This window comes from Mobula birostris, chromosome 2 (genome assembly GCF_030028105.1).
Source record: "Mobula birostris isolate sMobBir1 chromosome 2, sMobBir1.hap1, whole genome shotgun sequence".
In the NCBI taxonomy this organism is placed as follows: domain Eukaryota; kingdom Metazoa; phylum Chordata; class Chondrichthyes; order Myliobatiformes; family Myliobatidae; genus Mobula; species Mobula birostris.
The window spans coordinates 39,659,112-39,677,200 of NC_092371.1; the positions used below are offsets into that span (position 1 = coordinate 39,659,112).

The window sequence follows — 18,089 nt, forward strand, 5'->3', positions numbered from 1 at the left end:
TCACTTCCCTGAACTTTTGTTCTTATCACAGTGCTAAGATTGATGCTTATTGATAGGGAATGCTTCAAATATACTTAGCACTGGGCTTAGAAAAAATATATATATAATGCCCTTCATCCAGTTGTACATTGAGTCTAATTGGATTTTTCTTTCATATTTTCTTACAAGAGGAGCCTACTACATCCATGCAGTCCATCAATGCAATGTATCGATGCCATTTCCTCAATGATTTTGTCACTGATGCCCCTGTACTCCAAGACACACCCTCACCCCTTACTGATTCTCCCTTTAGCACATAAGCAATTTAGGGTAGTCATTGATCTACCAAATGGGATATTGGTGGGAATTTGTTCAAATTATACATAGACAATGCTGGATATTGGAATCAAATCTGTGTGGCTGGAATATGAGACAACTGTACTCTATGAAACACAACTATTTTACCCAATAAACATTGTCAGGTTAGTCTAACAGAGAGTGTGCTTCTCCATGTCTAGAAAGATAGACGACTTCTGTACGTAAATTATAATTAGTTCTGCCTGTAGATCGGTATTGAAGAGGCAGTTGGGCAGAGGAAAGGCAAGTCAATTAAAAGCGAAAGATTGTGTAAGATTTGGAGATGATTAGTTGGAGTGGTAGGAGGAAACAAGAACATCAACTGAGGAGAAGTTTGTGGGTGTCAGGGAGACAATAGTATGTTCAGGGAGATGCTCAGTTTAGTGTTAATGAAATCATCAGAGGAGGGACTGAGAAGTTCAAGAAGAATTGGATGGGGGGGTGAATCTGAAAGTTGTGGAAAAAACAAAGGCACTCTGGCAGACACCCAGAAAGACTTTTAACTAATAACAAAGCAGGCCTGGTATAGATCCTTTTGGTGCACGAGGCTGGCACTATTCACTGTGGTGTAATTTCATGCAATTGATATCGAGAACTGTTTCATGCTATTTGATTATACTGCATGGAGTCAAAGGCCCCTGTGCCTGTATGTCATATACATGGAGGATCTATGATGATGATTCAGATGTGTGCTACTGACACGCAGTATTCAAATAAGTTTTATATTTGTGTTTTAAAATTGACAGGCTCTCACAATTTTTCAACTATGTGGCACACGAGAAAAATACAGAAATGCTACTCTAGAAAGCAAAGACAATTTCCAGGTGATGTTGTTTAGTATGTTGGTGAGTTACGCCCTGGACAAATATAGTAACTCGTTATTAATTAAAATCAGTTTCTTGTTTTGTCAACATTTATAAAACATTGCAGATTTTAATAAATCCATTGAAAGTAAGATGCTCATCCCTCATTGATTAAATGTAAATCATATTAACAAGTATGATCTCTGTATTAGAAGTGTAAAGTACTTGTTCTTTCCTTATTATTGGGAATTACAGACCACAGTACAGGTGAAAAGATAATTTTGATGGTGGTAGTGAGGTGGAGTGAAGGGAAGGGGTTGGGTTGAAGTCTCAAATAACTTTTACAAGAAACAACATGAGGAATTATTTATGTCACGGTTGAAATAAGATCTGTGTCTATGATCTTAGGCCTTTCATTGTAGCTTCCTGTTATAAATCAGTTAAGACTTGCTTAACATTATAAACAACTTAAACAGCTTACATCCATGTAAGATGTGGGAGAGGCAGTATGTGAACAGAACTTCAAAGTAATCATGGTGATGGAAATTAATTAATTCAGTTGGAAAAGTAGTTTACAGAAGAATAGTTTAAACGTGAGATTACAGAATTAAGTTTTAACAGCAAACATCTAATAATAACAGATATTCATAACAACTGTTGATTTGCAGACATCCCACCTCTCCTGGAAGTTCCGGGAGTCTCCCGCAAATTAATAGTGGCTAGCTGATGCCTGCAAATTATATACAATGTCCCGGAAAATGATTTGCTTGAGACCGAGCGTGAGAGAATGTGCGAGAGAGAGCAAGAGAGCGAGCGCAAGAGCAAGAAAGCAAGCCCGAGAGCGCAAGTGCGAGTGAGAGAGAGCGCGAAAGCAAGCGCGAGAGAGCAAGTGCAAGAGACAGCGACCATGAGCAAGAGAGCACGCGCGGATGATAGAGAGAGCAAGAGTGAGAGTTCCAAAAAAAGTCAGAGTGGCAGAGTGTTCCAAAAAAAGATATAAAACGTATGTCACCCCAGACTACACTAAAGTGTACCCCTGCCTCATAGAGTTCAAAAATATTGACAGTGTTGTTCAGTGCACTGTTTGCAACAGTGACTTTTCTATTGCCCATGGTGGGTTAGGACTGAAAAAGACATGTTGAGGTGAGTTTAAAAGTTGTCATTCGTTCATTAGCATAGCTAACGTTATTTAAACTAGCTGGCTAACTGCTAAGGAGCTACTCTATTGCACGCATCCCACCTCTCCCAGGAATCTCCCGCAAATTGATAGAATTACCTCCCTGAAATGAGTTTTTGCAGGGTGGGATGTCTGGACTTGTCTACTACAGTTTTTGAATTTCATGATTATAAGATTATGAATGATAATGTTTTTAGTTTCACGATTTGATCATTGAGCATTGTGAAGCCAGCTGATCACCAACATTTAGAAAATACCTGTCAGGCCTGCACAGATAGGCTCCTCCCAGTCTCCACCTAACTAACAGGGGTCACCTGCCACTTGTTTCCAGTCATCACCTGCAGCCATTTTAAATCAGCTCTTATCCACAGTTTTTTGCTCACCCATCAAACCAGTCAGCCTCAAGCAGTTACTTCTAGCCTTAGTTACCATGTCATGTTACGAATCTTTTCTTGTTTTGTGGCTGTTAGAGTGAGTTTTTGGGTAGATGATTCAGTTACACTTAAATGACTCTGGCCACCAGTCTTCTATTTGACAAAGTACTGTGGATTGAGTTCACAACAATGTATTTCCTAAAAGCTGTGAATATCGGGATACTAGCCAGACGCTGCGGATGGAAGTGTGAAGTTTACAGGTAGTTTCGAAGACAGTATTATCTATACTTCATAGATATGAATTGTCTTCTATGTTAGCATGTAAGATACCAAATAAATGTATTGTGGATTTGACTTGCACTCCTAAAGGCTGGGAGTACCAACCCAGATATGTTGGCGTCAGAAGGAAAGGATGAAGTCAGAAAGTGTGATGTTTTGTATGTAGCTTCAAAAGGAAGCATTGTCTATGCATTGTCTGTAACTTTGTAAGTAGTGACTGCCTTTTCTGTTTAGCATAAAAATATCGAGCCCACATTGGGCTAGCAGACCTTTCTACCGAAAGCGTCTCCATCCGTATGATGCCTGCTGTACCTTGTTGTGTCAAATAAAGCTGCTACTTTGTATTTCCCAGTGACTCTGTCTCTCTGGTGATTTCATCCATGCCACAACAATGGCCCCTTGTGGCTTGTTATTTTGCAGTTTATGAAGAAAATCTTCTCTGCTTTTGGGTCAAGCCTCCTCTAAGTTTCCTGACAGGATGGGCAAACCAATGATTGACCCAGCAGAGTATGCTCGAATAAAGGAAGTTGTCCATTGACAGGAGCACACAATCGTCAAGCAGAAGGAAACTATTAACCATCTGCTTGCTACTCAACCAACTCTCCGTCTTCATACAGCAACTATGTGCCCCATCAACCTTCTCCCTTAGAGCCCTGATTCCATTGCCCCAACATTTCAACTGATCCCCAATGAGATGCTGCAGCTTCCTGTCCAGTGTGTCTTACAATTTGAGTTCCAGCCACCTCTGTATTCTGTGGATCAAGCCAAAATACCCTTCGTCATCTCTCTTCTGACTAGGTGAGCTCCGACCTTGGCCACCACTAACTGGGACAATAAAACCAACGTCTTCAATAAACATGAGGAATTCACCATTGAAATGTACCAAGTTTTTGACCGTCCATGAGGTGGAAGGAGGGCAGTGGGCTGGATTCTTCACCTGTGTTAAGGATCGTGCTTCGTGCTGGATTATGCCATGGGATTTACACCCCTTGCAGCAGAGCACAGCTGGAATGTGGTAGCTCTGCTGATGCATTATCATCACAGCTTCTTGGAGTGTTTGAAAGATGAGCTGTCTAGCCAGGAGATGCCCTCTGATCTTAAAATCCTCGTCACTGTAGGTCAGGGGTGGTCAACCATTTACATTCCATGTGTCAATTTTTTCATGCATGAGTTCAGATGCGCCATACAACTCTTGTACCCCCATTCAATTCTTGTAAAAATATTAATATAGACATATTTAGTATTTTTACATGATATATTGATTTAATATAAAAACAAGATAAACATTACTTACTTTAATGAGACATCTTTTAACAAATATATTTTGTCATCTTTTGATTTCTTCCTTTTTCTTAATCACATATTCTTTCCATAACTCAGACCCAAGCACTAGCTTCAGTTTTCCTTCTATTTCAGTCTGATGTTGTGTTTTACAGTGTCTATTAAGATCATGTCTTCTATTATGTGAGAAAGTGTTTTCACAAACAATGCACAATGGTTTTCCTGACGGACCAGCTATAAATAGAACTCATTTTCCCACTGTTCATTGAATTCACGCTTACTATCACTTTCTGCTTTCCTTTTGCTCTGTGATGGGTAAGTGAATGTAAAAACAAGGCTTAATTTTCAAAAAAGTACAAAACTGCAAATGTTCACAAAGGACGAACAAAGCACAACTCCATATCGCACGAGTGTCAATTGTAAACTGACTGGCAAAAACCTGCGACGCACCTCTGGTGCAGATGCCTGGCGCCTCAGGATCAAACAAGTATCAAACATGTATTGAACAGTTATGAAACGACTGCAGAACAGAAGTCCTTCTTTTCTAGTTTAACTCATTGAACATTTTTTAAAAATTGAAAACAGATTAATGTGAAAGAAGATAACATTTGCCAAAAGATGTGCCCGAAATAATAAAATCGCTAACAATAATTGCTAAGTTTTAGATTTATTCTCAGTAAAACCCATTTCTAGCTCTAAGCTACTTGAATTCCTGGTATAGCTTTTTTTTACAAATCGGGTTTTGGTTAATACTTTTTGCATGAGTAGGCTTACTTTTTTTTATTATTATCACTGGGGGCCAAATTATCAGTTGGAACCTCAGTTCAGTTTCCAGAACCACTTCAGGATGCAGGACCCTCATCAATGGTGCCAGAACCCATGCAGTTAGCGACAGCTCCATTAACTCCCCAAGAGTGTGAGAGTCAGTGGAGAAGCAATTTGTGCACTTACTACAGAGCCGCCAATCACTCAAGTATCAAATGCCCACTGCGTCCAGTTACATGTAGACAGCACCACCATGTAGAGATGAAGACCCTGGTAAGCTCCCCCTAGCCACTTGTTCCAACACCATACCCCAACTCGCTCTCCTTGTCCTCCTTCACACGCTGATGGTTCTATGCACACAGGAGGCTCTGGTGGATTCCAGAGCAGCAGGCAACATTCTGAACCGACCTCTCATTTGCATCTTGGACTCTCTACCGAGCCTATCTGTCACCCCTTTAGCGTCATGGTCTTTGTTGGATGTAACTTGGCTTTTGGGATGGTCCAAGCACGTACACGGCCTGTGCACATAGCGCTGGAGAGCGCCGCAAGCCCATCTGATTCCTCCTTATTGACTCATCAACAAAATCATTAAGAGCTGCTACCCTCTCCCTTTCAGTTCTGGTCACCTCACTACAGGAAGGATGTGGATACTATAGAGAGAGTGCAGCGGAGACTTACAAGGATGTTGCCTGGGTTGGAGGGCATACCTTATGAGAATAGGTTGAGTGAACTTGGCCTTTTCTCCTTAGAGCGACAGAGGATGAGAGGTGACCTGATAGAGGTGTATAAGATGATGAGAGGCATTAATCATGTGGATAGTAAGAGGCTTTTTCCCAGGGCTGAAATGGCTAACACAAGAGGGCACAGTTTTAAGGTGCTTGGAAATGGGTACCGAGGAGATGTCAGGGGTAAGTTTTTCCACACAGAGAGTGGTAGATGTGTGGAATGCACTGCCAGCGGCGGTGGTGGAAGTGGATATAATAGGGTCTTTTATGGACCTCTTAGATAGGTTCATAGAGCTTAGAAAAATGGAGAGCTATGCACTATGGAAATTCCAGGAAGTTTCTAGAGTAGGCTACATGGTCGGTACAACATTGTGGGCCAAAGGGCCTGTAATGTGCTGTAGATTTCTATGTTTTATATTTTATGTTCTACGTTCTCTCCCCTTGATGGATAGGGCATTTGCACTTGTAATGACACTGTAATTTCCTTTGAGATCAAAGTATCTATCTATCTATTCAAAACATTCCGCAGGACCCAGATATTTACCAAACTGGATCTACAGAGCCTGTACTACCTGATCCACATCCACTTAGCAGATGAGAGGATGATGGCATTCATAACACCCACTGGCCACTATGAATACTTGGTGATGCCTTTCCAATATTCCAACAGTCCAACTGTTTTCGAAGCCTTCATTAACTAGATCCTCCGAGACATGCTATACAGGTTTGTGTACCTTGACAACATCCTCATCTTTGCCAATGACCCCCAAGACCACGTCTATCATGTTCATTCAGTTCTTCAGCGTCTCCTGAAAACCAGCTGCACTGCAAATTAGAAATATGCCAGTTCTATACACCAGCCATTTCCTTCCTGGGTTACATCCTTTCACCCCAAGGCATAACCATGGAGCCAGAGAAAGTGCACGCCGTCATTGAATGGCCCCAACCGCACTTCCTCAAACAGCTACAACACTTCTTGGGCTTCTCCAATTTCTATCACTGTTTCATCGGGAACTACAGCCAACTTACCACTCCCCTCACCTCCATCACTGGTAACCTGGTCTGAGGCCATGGACCACGCTTTTGTGGAACTCAAAGAACGCTTCACCACTGCTCTCATTCTCCACCATCCAAATGCCTTGGGAACTTTTATGGTAGAGGTAGGCACATCTGATGTGGGCACCGGGCCATCATCTACCACTGAGGACTGGATGGGAAGACAAACACTTGGGCTGCCTTCTTGCACAGGTTCAGCTCTCCACAGCACCATTACAGAGTAGGAGACAGAGAGCTACTGTCTCTGAGAGAGATAGGAAAACACTGAGTCCTTCCTGATATGGACTGGCCTCTTATCCTCATATCCATTTAACAGATCCTCCAACTCAACCACATCATGCTTGTTGGGCCTGTTCTTTGAGCAATTCAACTTCACTATCTTCTACCCAGCCAGCTCTAAGACACTAAGGCAGATGCCCTGTCACGGCAGTTCAACCCAGCTGAAACTGAGATCGACCCCCAGCCCATCATTTCATCCTGGCAGCTCCTCACCCTGATCATCTGAGATCTTAAGAACCAGATCTACCAGGCCCTACAGCATGAGCCTGCTCCAGCCTACACCCCTGTCAACTGCATGTATGTGCTGGCAGCTGTGCTCTCTGAGGCACTCCAATGGGCCCACTCCTAATCGCTCTTTGGCCATCCAGGTGCCTGATGGCTCTGGGTTTTCTGTGACACTGGTTTTAGTGGCCCACCATGGTCACAGATGTATGTCAGTTACTCGCTGCCTGTCCTCAATGTGCCCAGTCCAATTCCTCCAACCAACAGCCCTTTGGGCTCCTGTGCTCCCCAATGCCCATGGTCCCAAAATGCATGGATCTCACCATGGGTTTGCTACTTTCTGATGGGGCCACAGTGATCCCGATAGTGGTGGACTGGTTCTCCATGGCCCCCCTCTTCAATGCTCTCCCCAAACTTCCCTCAGCCACTGAGAAATTGGATCTGGTTCTACAACATGTAATTTCCCTTCATGGCTTCCCTTCAGATATTGCACCAGACAATTGGTCTTCCACTTCTGGTGAGCCTTCTGCTCTCTCCTCTGCACCTCAGTGAGTCTGTCTTCTGGCTATCATCTGCAGACCCACAGTCAATCATAAAGAGGCAATTAGCAAGTGGAGAAGTTTCTTCAATGTTTTGCTGCCTCTAACCATTCCATGTGGAAGAAGTAACTGCCCTGGGCTGAGCTGTCCCACATTCTGCACACCTCTGCCACAGATATTCACCCTTTGAAGTGTTTCATGGCTACCAAACCTTGTTGTTCCCCATGGAGAAGTCAACAGTGGAGGTCCTGTCTGCCAGGGTCCTGATTTGCCGATGCCAGAATGCTTGGAAGAGGACATGGAGGCCATCATCAGTGCCACCAGGCTAAACCCCATCAGCATCCAGGCAGACTACTTCAACCTGGTTACTATGTCTGGCTGTCCACCTGAGATCTGCCCCTGTGCACTGACTCCTGCAAGTTCTCACCTCAGTTCATTGTTCCCATTAAGATTAATCAGTGCATCAACCCAGTCATTTACCATCTCCAGCTGGATCCCTCAGGATCACATCTACCTTCCATATGCCCTACTTCAAGCCTGTGGTCCGTGGACCACTCAACCCACCTGAGACTGCATCTCTGGAACCAAGAGAGGTGGAAGGTACTCTAGTGTACAGTACCTAGTCAACTGGGAAGAGAAGACTTGGGTGCTGTCCATCTTCATCTTGTATCCATAGCTCAAGAAGTAGTTCTATCCAATCCATCCAGGTTGTTCTAGGCTGTTGGGTGCTGGCAACAGCAGGAAGGTTTGTGTCAGGTCTGCACAGGCGGGTACGTCTTAGTCTCCACCCAGCTAACAGAAGTTAGCTGCGACTCATTTCCAACTCATCAACCACAGCCTATTTAAACTCACCTCCTATCCACTGTCCTTTGATCACCCACTGAAACAAACAGCTGCTCCTACCCTTGTTACCTTGTTGTGTTAAGAATCTGTTCTCTCTTGTGGACTCTTGTGCTTTGTTATTTTTCAATTTATTAGTAAAGTATCGTTTGCTGCTAAAATTGTCTCTGCTGCTTTGCTTTTGGGTCAAGCCTCCTCTACATTTCCTGACAGTACCTTACAAAGAGAACAAGAGCAATTGTGGCTTCTTTGATATTATATTTGGACTACCAACAGTCTTTATAAACAGGCTATTGACCATTTAACATACGTGGATGACATTCCTGTGATAGAAGAGAATTCATTCCATTGTTCTTTAAAATCCATCATGATCCTGTTTGAAAGTTTTGAGTAGTGAGTCAAACCTATTGTTTTTTTAACTCCTTGACATTTCGCAATTTTCATGTTCTCACTGTGCAAGTTAAATTTCAGTACAATGAAAAGGGAAACTCTTATTAAAACTCACTCTTATAATCAGCTTGGGCCTTGATATTTAACTTAAAGGTCAGAAGGGACAATTTTTGTGTTATTTTCTCAATGTTCACCTTATATTTAAAATCCACCAAATGTAGGCAATTATTTTTTAGCTGATTAGAGCATTTCTGCAGTAACTACCATTAAAATATCCTCATATAACTCCTCTGAGGTTCTAAGAATACACTTTTAGTGCAGGTACACTGTCAAATCTGCTTTTCACAGAACAGCTAGCAAGTCACCTGGCAGAACAATACCTCAACTCAAGTAGTATAATCAGATTCCTTCACGACAACAAAAAAAATCTGCCTGCTTCTGGACAAGTAGCACGAATCATCCGACACTGCAGAGACCTCACTATGTACTTAACCAAATGGTACTCATTCATTACGAGCCTGAAATTTGGTCCCAACTTGACGTCATAGAAAACAATGGAGATCCCCATGGAGGTGGCTGGAACTGATTTGGATGATGTAGACATTTTCACCCACATTGCTAAGAAATTTACTTTCAACTTCTGATGAAGAAACTCCGTAAAAGATACAAAACACACAAGTAATTATTCCACAACGAGATCTACAGTCGCACAGTCCTAGTATACAATGCATATAGAGACTTGTAGCTATGATATAGATGGATGAACAATCATTGCTATTCCAACTTTCAATTATTACGTAATATAAAAGGTATTAGCAATGAGAAGGGTGATAGCACCATGTAAAATAAAATGCATTATATACAATCCTCGATATACAGTGATGTACTGGAGTGGAGACTTACTTTTATTTTATATCTATTCATGACATTATTGGCAAGGTCTAATAAGTCTCTTACTGCTGTAATCCATGAAATAAATGTACTTGTAATATCTTCATTGAAGCATCAAGTAATGGTATACATTTACCGAAAGAATTAGTGGTTTATTCTTAAATAACACCAGCTGATTGATTATATATATATACACACACACACAGGGATTCCCCTTTCCAACATGATGACCCATATGCCACTGTAGTATATTCCTACTGTACTGTATCATTTTCTTACAGTCAACTGGAAAATAATGGAAGATTACATCAGTGTGTTTCTTGCTGTTTCCTGCCAGCTGATTATAGATCCACACTCCTGAATTCTTGAAGTAAAGGCATCAACCTCAAGCAATTCAAAAACAATTAACATTTTATAAGCACTTTAAATACCATGCCGTACAGTTCTCATGCCACATTCTAAAATACGCATACAGCCTCCAGAGAAAGTTCAAAAAGGATTTGTATCATTGGTCACAGGTTTACAACAGCAAACAAAACTGTCCCATCTTTTATTTTCACCTGAGCTGCCACAAGGCAAATTGAGTATTTCCAACATGTCGTACCTTTTCTAATTGAGTAACTTGGCAATATAGATGTGGAAATCTTTATGTTCAGGAAAGACAATACCTGTGACATAATTACCAACGGATCTGGGAATGGTTAATGTGGTTCTTGCTACCATAGGGAATAGTTGTAGTGTACAGTATTAGTGTACTGAAAGAAAAGTTAAAGTAGTAAATAAGGAAGAAAAGTGAGAGAGAGAATATAATATATTAAGAACCATTATAATCTTGTAGATTGTAGCCTTCATCCTCATCTCTGTTGAAATTGTAAGCATCAAGCAGCATAAAAATCACAGGTGTAGCTTCTCAACAAAAAAAATTCCATGGACATGAAGGCAGCTACACAGAACATATCTTGCTGATGAAGTTAATATAGGTAGCAGGTTGAACTAGACTGCTGCTCTCTTTTCATTTGTAATTGGGATGTATTACAATGAAAATGAGAGAGAGAAAAAGATCCAACATTGAAAGAAAGATATATTGCAGTTTCAATGATTGGAAAGGTTATATTGTTCTGAACTGTCACTGCACGCTGAGCTTTGTCAGGCAAGGAAGTACTAGGATGACAAAGGGAGCACTTCAAAATTTCTCAAAAGGTCTCTATGTAGAAGTATTGTATTCCCTTCCTATACAGAGTGTTAGGAAGATTCGGCTTTCAAGAAAAGTTTATTAAAGTAATTCAGACTCTATATGACAGCCCTACAGCCCGAATTAAGATAGATGGGGACCTCTCTGACTCCTTCATCTTAGAGAGAGGCACTAGACAGGGATGCCCAATTTCTCCTCTCCTTTTTGCGCTATATATTGAACCGCTTGCCCAACTAATAAGAAAGAGCGAAATCGTAAAAGGTATCAAGGTGGCAGGGATTGCACAGAAAGTGGCGTTATTCGCAGATGATGTTTTGGTCTATCTGAGTGAACCAGAAAAATCATTTATAGGATTGTTTACACTGTTGGATGACTTTGGGAAAATATCAGGTTATAAAATAAATGTAAAGAAAACGCAGGTTATGTCCCTAAATTATACACCATCCAAAAAATTGCAGGATACATATGATCTTAAGTGGGAAGCTAAATCATTAAAATATTTAGGAATAACCCTGCTGAAGGATCTTTCAACACTGTCACAGGTAAATTATGGGCCATTAATCTCAGAGATAAAAGCAGATATGCATAGATGGAATCTTATCCCCTTTTTAAGTTTAAATTCAAGGATAAATACTATAAAAATGAATATTCTTCCTCGGTTATTGTATCTTTTCCGTACTTTACCGGTGGAGGTGGATGATAATCAATTCAGGGAATGGGACAAATGGATTTCCCGCTTCATTTGGCAAGGAAAAAAACCTAGAATTCGATATAACACCTTACAGTTAGGGAACGAAGGAGGAGGTATGATTCTTCCTTGCCTGAGAAATTATTTTTATGCCTCACAGATAACCCCTCTGTTATATTGGTGTAATAGGGAATATAAGGCTAGATGGAAGGAAATAGAATTTGGATTAGTTGACAGTTTTCCTCTTCAGGCCTCAATAGCTGACAAAGGATTGATGGCCCAGCTGGAAAAATTTAAAAACGCTTGGATAAATCTTACATTAAAAGTATGGCAGAAGGTGGTTAATTCATGTGGAATTAATAACATGTTAAAACTCTTTAGATGGTGTGCATATGATACCGAATTCCTTCCCAACAGAGGAGATAAAAGATTTGAGCTATGGATAAAGAAAGGTCTTACAACCTACCTCTCATTTATAGATAAAAGAGTATTACAAAGTTTCCAAATCCTGCAGGACAATCATGGCCTAGAACATAATGACTTTTTTTAGGTACCTTCAAGTACGAAACTATGTTAACCAGAGTTGTAGATATACAGACCTATCAACAGTAGAATTAGAATTTTTCAAGATTCTGAATTCGGCTTGCAGTTCAATACCTAGTAAATCAGTTTCTCGATTATATAATGCACTCTCCCATGCTAAAAATGTAAATACACTGTATATTAAAGAGAAGTGGGAGAAAGAAGCGGGGTTGGTACTTTCAGAGGAGGCTTGGGAGAAAATCTGCAGCTTTCAATGGTCCTCGACTAATTCTTTGACTTGGAGAGAACATTGTTGGAAAAACATTATAAGATACTTCAAGACCCCATATCAGGAAAAATATAAAGATACAAATGTGATGTGTTGGAGAAGGTGCAGCTCCAAGGAGGCAAATCATTTTCATATTTTTTGGGATTGCCCTAAATTAAGTCTATTTTGGGAAGGTATTCATAGAACATTAGTTAAGGTACTTAGGTCCCAGATACCTCTGAACTTTGAGAGGCTCTATTTGGGGCATGTATTGTTTCTTGAACAGAAGGAAGATATAAAGTTGCTGCAGGCCCTCTTAGCGGCAGGTAAGAAATCAATCACTAGAAAATGGCTAAATCCAATACCACCTACATTAGAAGATTGGTACGAAATTATCTTGGAAATATTTAAAATGGAAAAGTTGACTTACTCCCTGAGAACTCAAAAAGAAAATTTTTATCAAATCTGGAATAAATGGATTGAATATATAACCCCAATGCGAGCAGACTTTAGATGACTCTCCTAATGATTTATACTGCTCTTCTCATCAACACAGTAATATTGCTAATGTAAGCACCCCTAGTCTAAATGTTTGTTTTTTTTGTTTTCTTTTGGAAAATAGAGAATTAACACAAGTAAAGGGAAAGATTTGGGAAAGGGATAATAAAAAATGAAAAAATTAATTAAATAAGTACATAGGGATTGGATAATTATGTCTGTGGGCAGGAGCAAGCATGAACAAATTAGGATATAAACACCTACAATAGTTGATACATAGGCTTATATACAACATTTTGGACCAGTGGAAATGGTCCAGAAGGGTTATATGGAAACTATTATTACCATTTTTCTTAACAACTAATTCCATTACTTAGCCTAATAGGTTAGATTTACCACAGTACATAATTATCTATTTAAATGTTTATTTTCCTTTTATATCATCTCAATGTGTACTTAAGAATGTATAAATAATTGTAGTTTTATACATATAAAAAAATGGAAAAGATTATATGTGTGAAAAAAGTACATGATATTTGTGAATTCCTTATCCAAATAAAAATAAAATTAAAAAAAAAAGTATTGTATTCCCACTGATTTGGTAATTTTGGCTCGTGACCACTCACAGTGAAGACGGAGCAGCTGGGCTTAATGGTGCTGAGTCATTTCTCGCTGAAGTCCACTGAGAACAGTGGGACAAATGCACTAGCAACCCTGACACTCAGCCACCCCGTCAAGCACCTCCACTCCACCTGTGGAAGTGTCATGGACTCACTGACTACATTATTGATCTCAGAATTTGCAGAACTACAGAAAATCATCCTCAACCATGCAGGACTGTTGAAAAGTTTATTTTTATCATAAGCAATCAGTACTTGCATAAGGCATTCGGAATCAGAATCAGGTATCTCAAATAACAATGAGCCAGAGTACAGGAAGGAGATAACGAACATAGTAATACAGTACATGACAACAACCTTTCCCTCAATGCCAGCAAAACTGAAGAGCTGGTCATTAACTTCAGGAAGGGGGTGCTGCTCATATTCCTGTCTACATCAAAGACCTTGAGGTTGAGAGGGCTGAGAGCATCAACAATAGCCTGTCCAGGTCCAATAACATAGACACCATGGCCAAGAAAGCTCAACAATGCTTCCATTTACTCGGGAGGCTAAAGAAAATCGACATGTCCCAGTCAACCCTTTGCATTTTTTATTAATGTACCATAGAAAGCATCCTATCTGGATGCATAGTGGCTTGATACTACAATTGCTCTGTAAATGACCACAAGAAACTGCAGAGTTGTGAACACAGCTCAGCACGTCATGGAAACCAGCCTCCCCTCTCTATACTTTTCACTTCCTCAGTAAAGCAGCCAGAATAATCAAAGGCCCCACTACCCTAGATATCTTCTCTTCTTCCCTGTTCCTTTGAGCAGAAGATATAAAAGTCTGAAAGGACATACCACCAGGCTTAAGGATAGTTTTACCCTGCTATTATAAGATACTAAATCGTCTCCTAGTATGATAAGAAGGACTCTTGACCTCACAAGCTGTGCTGTTATAATTTTGTGTCTTGTTGTTTACCTGTACTGCACTTTATAGCTGTTATGCTTTATTCTGCACTGCACTTTTTTGATACCTATTACACTTTATTTTGCATTGTTTTATTTTTTATTTTACCTTGTTCTACCTCAATGCACTACGAACTACTTGATCTGTATGCAAGACAAACTTTTCACTGTATCTCAGTACATGAGACAATAATAAACCAATCCCATTTCAAAATATTATTACTGACATAGGTTGTGAAATTTGTTGCTTTGCAGCAGCAGTACACTGCAACACATAAAAATTGCTCTAAGTTTAATCAATAAACAAATAGATAGTACAAAATGGAGATCATTAGGTAGTATTCATGGGGGTGTGGACTGTTCAGAACTCTGATGACAGAGGGGAAGAATCTGTTCCTAAAATATTGAATGACGGTCTTCACAGTCCTGTACCTCCTGTCCAATGGTAGTAGTGAGCATGTTCTGTATAATGATGGATGCCACCTTCTTGAGGCACTGCCTCTTGTAGGTGTCTTCAGTGGTGGGGAGGGTTGTGCCTGTGATGGAACTGGTTGAGCTTACCAACCCCTGCAGCCTCTTTCAATCCTGCACCTTGGAGCCTCCATACCAGGCAGTGAAGCAACCAGTCAGAATACTCTCCAGCATAATCTATAGAAATTTACATGAGTCTTTGCTGACACAACAAATCTCAACCGCCTAACAAAGCAGAAATGCCTTTTTCATCATTGCATCAATGCACTGGGCCCAGGTTAGGTCCTCTGAGATTTGGACACTCAAGAATTGAAGCTCCCCACCTTTTCCACCGTTAACCTGCTCAATGAGCACTGTTGAGTGTTGTCCTTTCGTTCCATTCCTGAAGTCCTGAGTCAATTCCTTAGTCTTGCTGGTGTTGAGTACAAGATTGATCACTCAACAAACTGATCTACCTCACTTCTGTAGGCCTCTTTGTCATCATCTGATGTTCTGCCAGCAACAGTTGTGCTATTTCTGAATTTATAGACAGCATTTGAGCTGTGCCTAGTCAGACACTCATGAGTCCAGAGAGGGTAGAGCAGTGGGGGGCACCCATGTTGATAGTCGGCAAGCCGAAGATATACTCCTAATTTATTATTTCCTGTAGCGAGATTACACTTATAAGTACATCTCTGACAGAATAAATATTTTGGGAAAAGGGTTGTTTTGTGGTGATCCAGGAAAATGCCTGTGAAATCATAAACCTATTAGTATTAGCAAATCTTTGACTGAAAAACTGAAATAGATCAGAATCATTGTTAGGAATAGAGACGTAGGGATAGTTGTTTAGATATGTATGCATAATGTCAATAAAGGGCAGAAGAAAGAGACAGCATCACCAACATACTGGTTGAAAATGTACCCGTAATTTTTTTGAGGTACTATATGTGCAGCTCCTGGTCTTGTTAGAAACTGCTTAGATGTGGACCCAGAAAGATCTTCCAATTTTCCACTACATCTTCAATGGCAATCCTGAAGAACAACGACAATGCCCATTTCAGCCATTTGTAGCATGACATTTCTTCACAGGTTTACCAACACTATAAGAACAGAACAAAATTATATGCAAAGTCCTGAAAATCTTTGGTTTTAATTCCTAATAGATCTGTAAACTAAGACAATGCTGAATAAAAGAGTTATCATATCTGTTCACTTCTTAAGTAACACTGGAGGCTTGCAAATGTTCTTTGAATGCTCCATTCCTTGAGATTATTGTATAGAGTGATCAGAATAATTCTTCTCTGTCCTGAGGGTCTGATCTTAAAACTGCCTTACTTAGATTAGAACTGAATTATCTGCTTGGCACTATAAAATCTAATTTCTTATGTTTGAAATATTTTAGTGCTTCTCAAATGTTCTCACACATTCTTATTTTACTTTGGTTATCAGGCTTCCTCATATAAAGTGAATTCCTAATTCATATCTCAACTGTTTGCTACAGATTTGAGCCTTGATGATAGTTTTGTAATAGTATCCTCTATTTCACTGGTAAGTCTAAATAATTTGAAACTGTAACTTTACTCAATTCATGTTGCCCTTGATTTCTTAGAGGTAGGGTCAAAAACCTCTCCACTAAAACTAAGTAGAACAATATTTTTCTAAAATATTAGTCAAGCATTAGAGGCATGTAAATGTGTTAATTAACTAGGGTGCAAATGATAACCAACTGCAGGTGACACCATCTGGTCCTGTAGAATGTGTCCCGGAATGCACAATGCACAATACAAGCTCTATGACTCAGCCTGCAGAACTTGTGACTTTCCAGCATTTCACAATTACAATAAACCACTTGTAAAATAAATGCTGAATACATTATCTAAAATGCATACTTTAACCAAGAAGAGCACTGTCTGAATTGTAATGCTTGTGGATTACAATAGATGTGAAAATAACTAGTTTGAAAATTTGCACAGTGAGCCAATTAGTTCTTAAAAACAATATTCTTTTAATTGTGCAAATGTGAAATGTTTGTACTTTAAAAATACATATCAGTATGTTGATTGTTCATTGCTGAAGTACAAATGTTCCTTAGTCATCACACTGGATCCCAGGAAAGAGCTCAAAGCTACTTAAAGGAGTTGTGCATTTTTATATGCTCACTGTATTGGTAATAATTACACAATGACTAAATAATTTTCTTCAAAGTGTGAATTATGTTGTGAATCATTGAAACTAATACACATTACAAATGATGGGTAGATTATAATATCCCATTTCATAATGTGTCAAGAAGTTACATGGGAAACCACATTTAGATCAGAAGATTAACATGAAATGCAACCACCACACCTGGAGATGGTTGCTAAAACAACAGGCACATCTTGTCATCAGGGTTAGTAACTTTCAAGAAATGTCTGAGCTTCCTTCCAGTCCCAATTTCCAGCCTTCAAACTGTGTCAGTAGATTTACTAACGTATCCACAGTGTACTGACATTAGAGAAATTGTAAAATGTCTTCAACTACTGCGGAACCAAATCTCTTGTGATCTGCAAAATACTGCTTCTTGCACTGAATTGGCAAGCATTGGATGTGTCAAATATATATCCATGAGTTGCATCCAAAGATGCATGTGTTACATGTCATTAAATACCATTGTGCTGGTCTGGACCCCGTGTGTCTACTCCTTACGGTCACAGGGTACCAAAAAGGAAAAGTACAGACCCAGAGCTCCTAGTAATCCACAATTTTCCTTTCCAAATGATATTTTGTTGAAATTAAATCGCACATTCAGTAATAATGATGTGACATGCAATCCAGTTTTGAGACTCTATTGTTCTTTTAATAAAATGATGACTTCTTACAGAACTGTAGCCCCGTGACCACAATTAAGTTAATCATAATTCCATTCCTAATTTTTTTCCATGGAAAATCACCTTTCTCC

The 18,089-nt window shown here is 39.8% G+C and overlaps 1 protein-coding gene across 5 annotated transcripts in view; it reads right to left on the reverse strand.

Annotated features, from left to right (window-relative positions):
* bcas1 (brain enriched myelin associated protein 1) overlaps positions 1-18,089 on the reverse strand; it is a 151,286-nt gene that overhangs the window by 95,281 nt on the left and 37,916 nt on the right. The window contains exon 1 of one of the 5 annotated variants that reach the window (XM_072276780.1): positions 4,264-4,351. The exons of the other annotated variants lie outside the window; for them this stretch is intronic. The gene's annotated coding sequence lies outside the window, so the exon portion shown is untranslated. Of the gene's footprint in view, positions 1-4,263; positions 4,352-18,089 lie in introns of those variants that run through there. 5 annotated transcript variants of the gene reach the window in all.